The 8874-nt window shown below is 38.4% G+C and overlaps 1 non-coding gene across 1 annotated transcript; it reads left to right on the top strand.

Moving 5' to 3' along the window:
- The first annotated feature begins 3162 nt into the window (after window positions 1–3162).
- LOC141650492 (small nucleolar RNA R71) lies at window positions 3163–3269 on the top strand. Its single transcript, XR_012546521.1, has one exon. It is a non-coding gene; the product is annotated as a small nucleolar RNA R71 (small nucleolar RNA).
- Window positions 3270–8874: the final 5605 nt, after the last annotated feature.

Raw genomic sequence — 8874 nt, 5'->3', positions numbered from 1 at the left:
ATTTTACCCTTGCTTAACCTAATGATGCTCTACTATATATACCCCATTTGTAATAATCAAACCATCAAGTTTTCATTAGGTTAATTCAATCCTTATTTAGATTAGATTAGGAGTAGATTAGAATAGATTACTCTTTAATCTTTCCACAAATTACACATTAATCTTTCCTTAATCATTGTTCAAGTTTATTATTGAGTAATTCAAGTTTATTATTGGGTAATTAGATGATTATTGGGTTTATTGGGAGATTGACAACCTTCCATCAATCATCAAGTTCTTCTATTAATCTTTGCATTATTATTTTGGAATCTCCATAGGTATAATTCTCTTAATCCTTGTTTTAATTATTATTAATCTTTCTTACTTGTTCATCATGTTTGGCTTTGTTAGTATGATTGACAACCTTATTAACATGTTAAACTTGATCATGAGTGAGTAGTTACTTAGCTAGGATTAATGGGTAATTAGGGGAAATAAACATGGGGAATGATTCATGCTTAAATTAATATGCTTTCATGGTTTATTTGCTTGCTTGTTTTGATCTCAACTTATGCACATGTTATGTTTGATGAAATGCTAAGCCTATGAATCCTTGCATTTACTACCATTACCTATCTTTTCAATGAGACTTGTAAGACATAAACCAACTCGAGTCTCATTAGACCATGCATATAGTTGAGTAGGGTGGATTAAGTCGACTTGTAGGTGTTGTACAATCTAATCGATTCGGCTCCGGGACCCAAACCTCCCTAGGATTGTAAGATATAAACCAACTCAATCCATCACAACAATAATTGCTTGCATCTAGTAGGAAACATGTTTGTATGATCAACTCCCATGAATCCCTTATGAACCCATGATATCCTAGCATTTTTAATCAATTGTTTACATCTTTCCTTTTGTTGCTTGTTTATTGCTTTTATTAGATTAGAATCATCAACCCATTATAATTGTGACAACCCCAAGCATAACCATAATTAGATTGAATAATTTGAGTAACCACCGTCCCATGGATCGACCTCGACTTACCGCTAACTAGTTGTTTGTTGAGTATTATAAATGTGTTTGATTGGATGTGACCCGACGACATCACTCTACATCACTTGTTCATTATCATGATAAAGATCCTCAATAGATCTTTGCACTTGTTGTCCTTTATGATGGTCTTGATCGATAGCGTTGCCAATATAGGGATTGAAAATCCCTTCAAACTCATCATCCCAAAGACCGCAAACTTCGTCTACTTGATCATTAAAAATCTCTTGAGTTGATAGAGACAACTCTCCTCCTTTCTTGATTTGGCCAATGAGGCCATCCTCTTTACTTGTCATGGGTGAGCTTTTCAAGCTCTTTTTGTTGCTATTCTCTTGCTCTTTTGATGGAGCATCATCAACTTTCTTTTTCCATTGGAATTCCGACTTCTTCCCATTATCCTTCCGGCTATAGTGATCAACCATAAAACATGGTTCATGTAAACGGGGAGCTCTCATGGTCTTATCAAGGTTGAAAGTTATGCTCTCATCTGCCACTTCTAGAGTAAGCTCTCCATGCTTCACATATATCACCGCACCCGCGGTGTGCAAGAAAGGTCTACCTAGAATGATTGGAATATTGGAGTCTTCTTCCATGTCAACAATGACAAAGTCCACCGGGATGAAAAATTTCCCAACTCTTACGGGAACATCTTCCCATATCACTAATGGTGTCTTCGTCGATCTATCGGCTATTTGGAGTGTGATGTTGGTACATTTAAGCTCTCCCATCCCGAACCTTTTACTCACTAAATACGGCATAACACTCACACTAGCCCCTAGATCACATAAGGCCTTGTTAATCGTGTTGTCGCCAATGGTACACGGTATTGAGAAGCTTCCTGCATCTTTAAGTTTCGGAGGTGAACTCCTTTGAAGGATTGCACTACTCACCTTAGTGAAGGCGATGGTCTCAAGCTTCCGGATCGACTTTTTTTTCGTAAGGATGTCCTTCATGTACTTCGCATAGGCCGGCACATGATTGATTAATTCCGTAAAAGGAATCGAGACTTCCAAATTCTTCACAATTTCCATAAATTTTCCAAGTTGGTCATCAAATTTGGGCTTAGCTTGACGACTTGGAAAAGGAAGTCTAATCACAATGGGTTCCTTCTCCTTGGCCTTGTCTTCGCTTTTCTTTGAAACTTCTTCTTTTGTTGGTTCTCCATCCTTGGAGTTTTGCACAACCTCTTCTTTGTCACTAGCTTCCACAACTTCACCCTCAACTTGCTTCTTCGGTCCTTCATATCTCGTACCACTCCTCAAGTGAATGGCACTAACCGTTTCATGTCTTGGGGGATTACTTTGAGGTGGTAATTGCCCCTTTTGTCTTTGAGAACTTGAAGATGCTAGTTGAGTCAATTGGGTTTCCAACATTTTGGTGTGGGCTAGGATGTTGTTGATGGTGATGTCCTTTGATTGACTATCCTTTTGCATTTGAGTGAAAAACTCTTGTTGATTCTTTTGCATTTGGAGGACCGCTTTTTGAACATCAAAACCTTGGTCATTTTGTTGATTGTATGGAGTTTGTTTTTGGTAACCTTAGTCTTGGTTGTAAAAGGGTCTTTGATTTTGGTTTCTCATGGGAGGTGGGGTGTAGGTTGGTTGAGGGTTTTGAACATTTTGGCTTTTGTATGAGAGATTTGGGTGGAATTTGGTGTTTTCATTGTAATAATTAGAATAAGGGGTACCACTCTTGTATGCTTGAAAAACATTCACTTGTTCATTTGTTCCCCTACATTCACTTTAGTCATGTCTCAAAGTTCCACAATTCTCACATATCCCACTTGGGATTGATGAAGATGCCGTCATGGTATTAACATGTTGCTTTGGTGATTTTGAGGCTTCTTCAAGTCTAGCCATAGCTTTTTCGAACTTCAAGTTGATGGTATCAATGTGAGCACTAAGTTGAGCACCCAATTGAGTAATAGAGTCCACTTCATGCTTTCCTACTCTAGTAGCCTTGCGAAGTCTACTATATTGTGAATTATGGACCGCCATTTCCTCAATCTTGTTCCAAGTTTGATTATCGTCAACTTCGGTGAACATACCATTTGGTCCCATGTTGAGAATGTTTCTTGAGTCTTCATAAAGACCATTCCAAAATTGTTGAACCAAGAACCACTCGCTAAGTCCATGATGAGGACATGAGCGACAAATTCCCTTGAACCGCTCCCAAGCTTCATACAAAGATTCTTCATCTCTTTGCTTAAAACTCGTAATTTGAGCTCTTAGCATGTTAGTCTTTTCCGGTGGGTAGAACTTTTTGTAGAAAGTTAGAGCCAATTTTTTCCAAGAGTCAATTCCGAGAGTAGCCTTATCAAGGCCTTTCAACCATTGTTTTGCGGTGCCAATTAGAGAAAAAGGGAATAAGACCCATCGAATTTGATCTTGAGTTACACCAGTTTGTGAAATCGCATCACAATAGTCACAAAAAGTCTCCATGTGAGAATGCGGGTCTTCACTAGGCATCCCCCCAAATTGGCTTCTTTCGACTAATTGGATAAATGCGGATTTGGCAATGAAGTTTCCGGTTAAGTGTTGTGGTGTGGGAGTACCATTGGGTAGGTTCTCCTCGGTTGGTACGGAATGTGATGAAAATTTTAGGCATTGTGGGTTGATTTTGTGTTGGGTTCTCCTCACCTTCTCTTGCAAAGGGGTTGACGAACTCAATAGTATTTGGTTGAATGTCTACAACCTCACCAATACCTCTCAAAGTACCTCTAGCAAGTCTTCTATTGTTTGTCAAAGTTCTTTCAATTTCGTGATCAATGGGTAACAAGTTACCTTGTGATCTTCTAGACATGCAAAATATCAAAAAACTCGAAAATAATTAGAAAAAACCTTGAGGAGTTTTACTTCTCCAAGGCAAAGAAAGACACAACTAATAACAATCTAAGAAAATCTAAATCAAGTTAACACCGTCCCCGGCAACGGCGCCACTTTTAGTCGGACTCACTTGGAGCTTAATTTCGGTTACTTGTCGTTAGGAGCACCTAGACCAAAGCAATATTTATATCTCCACAAACAACTCTACTATTAGTAAAGAGGTAATTAAAGGTCGGATTCCAAGGGACGGGTATTGAAGTAAGATTTTCAATTGTAAGTAGCGGTGTCTAGGGGTGTCACAATTTGGGGTTTGAAGTAGAAGATCACTAAACTAGATAGCAATGAAAGTAAATAAGCAAGATGATTAAAAAGGGATGTAAACAATTGATAAAAGGCACTAGGGTGTCATGGGGTCATAGGGGATTCATGGGAATTGATCATACAAACATATTCTCAAATTATAAGCAAGCAATTATTGTTGTGATGGATCGAGTTGGTTTATATCTTACAATCCTAGGAAGGTTTGGGTCCCGGAGCCGAATCGATTAGATTGTACAACACCTACAAGTCGACTTAATCCTCCCTACTCAATTATATGCATGGTCTAATGAGACTCGAGTTGGTTTATGTCTTACAAGTCTCATTGAAAAGGTAAGTGATGGGTAAAAAATGCAAGGATTCATAGGCTCGCATTTCATCAAACATAACATGTGCATAAGTTGAGATTACAACAAGCAAGCAAATAAACTATGAAAACATATTAAATTAAGCATGAATCATTCCCCATGTTGGTTTCCCCTAATTACCCATTAACCCTAGTTAAGGAAACTACTCACTCATTATCAAGTTTAGCATGTTAACAAGGTTGTCAATCACATTAACAAAGCAAGACATGATGAATAAATGAAGATGATTAACAATAATTAAAAAGGAATTAAGATAATTATACCTACTAATGATTCCAATAATAAAGCAAAGAATAATAGAAGTACTTGATGATTGATTGGAAGGTTGTCAATCTCCCAATAATAACCCAAATAATCTTCAATTACCCAAAATAAAAGATGAACAAAAGAGAGATTAAGGAAATGAGATTTGTATTAAGACTTGATTAAAAATTGATTACAAGATTAAGAAGAGATTAGAATGATATAAACTATACTAGAGATTGATAAGAAGAACATGATTATCTAATTAGACTAAAGGGGTATTTATAGTGGGGATTAGGTACAAAAATTAGGGTTTACTAAGGGCTTAAATGACGATTAAGTCCTTGAGGAATCGCTCCTCTCAAAAGAGATGCCGGTCTCCTTTTTGCCGGTCTTTCCGAAATATGCGCATCCTTCATAGAACAAGAAGAAAACGGAAGTTGCTGTAACACAATCCGAACGTCCAAGGCAGCGGGACGAGCGGATTGTCTGGCTGTTGGACGAGCGGATTGCTTGGCCGGACGCTTGGATTCTAGCCTTCTTGGACGACCGTCCCGAGGGTCAAGCCGCTCGGATTCTTGGTCAGTTTCCTTCTTTTCTTCTTTTCTTCCTTCTTCTTCCAACAATCCTCGGGGATCTTGTCGGAGATGCGAGGATCTTTCCTCATCATTGCCCATATACTATAATATGTACAAAAGCCTTCTAGTCTTGTCTTCTCTTTGATGCTTGGTCATTGAATTCAATCAATTTAGCTCTATTTTGCCATGAAAATGTAAGGTTTGCACTCCTTTCCTACCAAGGGAACAAAACCTCAAAGAATATGCAAAACAAAGGACTAAAGATAATAAATGACCTAAATATGCACTAAAAAGCATGGGAACAAGGCTAATTCGGGGACTAAATATGCTCAAATGATGGTCACATCACACTGCGACCATGCTTACAAACACTCGCACGTATCAACAAGTTATCCATACATATGACACACATACGACTACCATCGCCAGCGACACAACACAATGGCACATTTAATTCATCCCATATATATCCACACATGGAGTTACTGGCTTATGTATGTCAGGGCCGGGATTCTGGAATGAGGGCGCCTTCTCACCCAAAATCAATTATAGGGCCTCCTAACACACATACATCATGTTCATTTTTAACTGACATTCTACTTTAAATAGGTTCATTGGTTTCGGGTTCCAAGATAGTCGATTTGATACCACTTTGTAACACCCTCATTTACCAAAGAACCTTTAGCAGACGTTCATTAGCAAATGAGGATGCTACAATCTCGATTGCCAGAGGTAGTACATATCAAATTGACAATGAAAGCACGATTACAACTTTATTAACTCAATAAGAAAGAATATTGATTACAATCCAAGATCAAATGAAAACAAATAGCGGAAGATACAAGTAAACCAAAACTAGTATAGTTTGAACTAGGTGGAACTCAGTGATGTCACTTGCTCACCATTTGCTGGCAATATAAAATAACACAAGAAAGCAACACAACACCTCACAAGGTCAATAACACTTATAATGAAGGAAAGAATAATTAATACTGCAAACAATATAGTGAGATTATAAACCGCAGGGGACCATACTATCATCCACATACACCCAATTCTCCGTAGTAACCCGTGTCTGAACCACATCGCAGACACTAGTGGCTCCAATCGCAACATGTGGTCAACCCCTGCCGATGCTAGACCGCAGCACTGGTCATCAAAAGCCCTGCTTATTGCTACGAGCGAACCCAGATCATTAATGTGCACATCCCTCTTGTGACGGCAGTCACAAGAGGCGATACATGGGGGTGAAACCATCTCCCGACATGGCTCCACAATATTATCTACACTCCACCATCAACCAATATCAACATTGACAACAATAATCACAACAATGAATATAATCACCCAATCACGAAATAACAACAACCGTAATTAACCATATAACTATACTGAGTAGGGAAACCCTACCTCTAGTAAGTATCCTTTCAAGCATAACAATCACACTTATACACATAGGACACCAACAACGTCACCTACAATAATCAATGAGACTCTATCATGACCTACCCAATTGTCAACTGGTATCCAAGATGGTGACAGCGACTTACATTGCTAATTGACTTACGACGTAGGCCTCGTTCGGACTTGTTAAATCTCGTTCCTACGCTTGTTTTCTATGCGAATAATGTAAATGTCAAAGAATGAGGGAAGGAGGAAGAGAGATGGGAAAGAGGATATGGTTTTAGGTTTCGAGTATGAAAGAAAGGAGAAACGAAATGATATAAATCCCGACTCATGATTGTAAAAAACTGATGAACTGACGCTACTCGGTCGAGTGTCCCCACAACTCGATCGAGTAGGCCTTACTCGGTCGAGTACCTGACATACTCGGCCAAGTAAACCTAACTAGATCGAGTAACGAGGTTTGGCTTGCAACTAAGCCCATCGTATTGTCTACCAGAAGGTCCCTTAGGCATTAAAGGTCCTCTGTAAGGTCCCTTAAAGAGGCGCGTATAACAATATTTTATATATAATTTATACCCATGTTCAAATTCATTTTATGGCGTTATTTGAGCTTAATTGTGTCAAATGCATTATGTATTATGAAATACCGCTTCTCCCACTTTGCTTGTTCTCCTATTTTACAGAATTTAAGCCTCATTTGGAGCTTAATGGATAAAAATGTACAAGTGCAAGGACGCAAGGGACGATGAGGAGAAGATACGAGCCGAAAGAACCATCAGAGGCCATAACTCGACCGAGTTAGTGAATACTCGGTCGAGCACCTCCACTCAACTCAGTCCAAAAACACTCAGCCGAGTTAATTTATCAGTACTTTGACCCAGTTTTCGGGATTAATAAATACGATGTATAAATATTCGTAACGTCGTATTAGGTTATTATGCTTTAATTATGTTTTACATTCATCAGCTTTACAACCTTAAGTACTTTTCCTATTTTTCATTACTTTGCAATCAAATCGTTAATCTTTCAGTTATGGGTATTTAATCTTCTTTGTTTTTTTTCCCTATTGTTATTTAATTATGTTAATTGTGTTTACAATTTTTATGAGTAGCTAATTATTCATCTAGGGTAAAAGGAATCGATGAATATGAATTAGGGGTAATAATCTGTTACATGCTTAAATAGACTATCGCTTGATTATTGTTCATCAATCGAGTTGGTTAATTACTGGCCAAGATTAATTGATTAGTATCGAGAAATCAGTTTTCATGAGTGACAGGTCTATTTATGAGTTGGTTGGAGTTGGAACCGTTCGGGGTAGGGCATGTGATGGTGTTGTTCTCTTTCTAGAAGGTGTTATGCATGTTATTAGTCGATAAGGGCTACAGTCTTCAAGGTGATGGTGAATATTGGTGCGTTGGTAAGGGTTATTGTGTTGCTTGGTGGGGTGTTAAGGAAGGAAATGTATATGTCCTTTAAGGCACTGCGCTAACTGTTGGAACATCAAGTAGTCGTTCTTCTGTCTCTCTCGAATCTAAGTTGAGGAATATGCAACTTTATCCTTGAATGATACTTTGAAGAACATCCACTTTGGATCATTTGGTGATATTCAGGATAATTCGGGTTTGGTTAGCTTAAGTGAGAATGGTAGTGTTGACTGTAAGGTGATGTCTACTCCGGTATGGATCGAGCTACAAGGTTCTCAAGGCAAGCTACCGACATTTGCCTCTTCACCTCAATGAGGCGATTTGCGCTCCTAATAGTGGTGGGCGGTTTGGGGCTTCAGTGGAGCTAGTGTGCCTCTTGAAAGAGAGTCGTTGGCAACTGTTAAGGGGTCATTTGAAATTTCGACGGGAGTTTGTTCTTTGGAGCGTAGGGTGGACTTGTAAGTTTGACATTTGCATCTTTGATGTAGGTGATTGTGTTCGCTTAGAATGTTGTTTTGTTACTATTACTTTGTCAAGACTAATTCTCCGATTTTATATTTGTTTCTGTCTTCTGAAATGGCTTTTAACTTGAATTTACTACGATTGCGAAAACCATCAAGTAAAACATTTTCAAATTGGTTAAAGGGTCTTACATGTGAACCCTATGATCTTA

This window comes from Silene latifolia, chromosome 3, assembly GCF_048544455.1.
Source record: "Silene latifolia isolate original U9 population chromosome 3, ASM4854445v1, whole genome shotgun sequence".
Taxonomy (NCBI): Eukaryota; Viridiplantae; Streptophyta; class Magnoliopsida; order Caryophyllales; family Caryophyllaceae; genus Silene; species Silene latifolia.
This window is presented reverse-complemented; position numbering and strand designations above follow the sequence as displayed.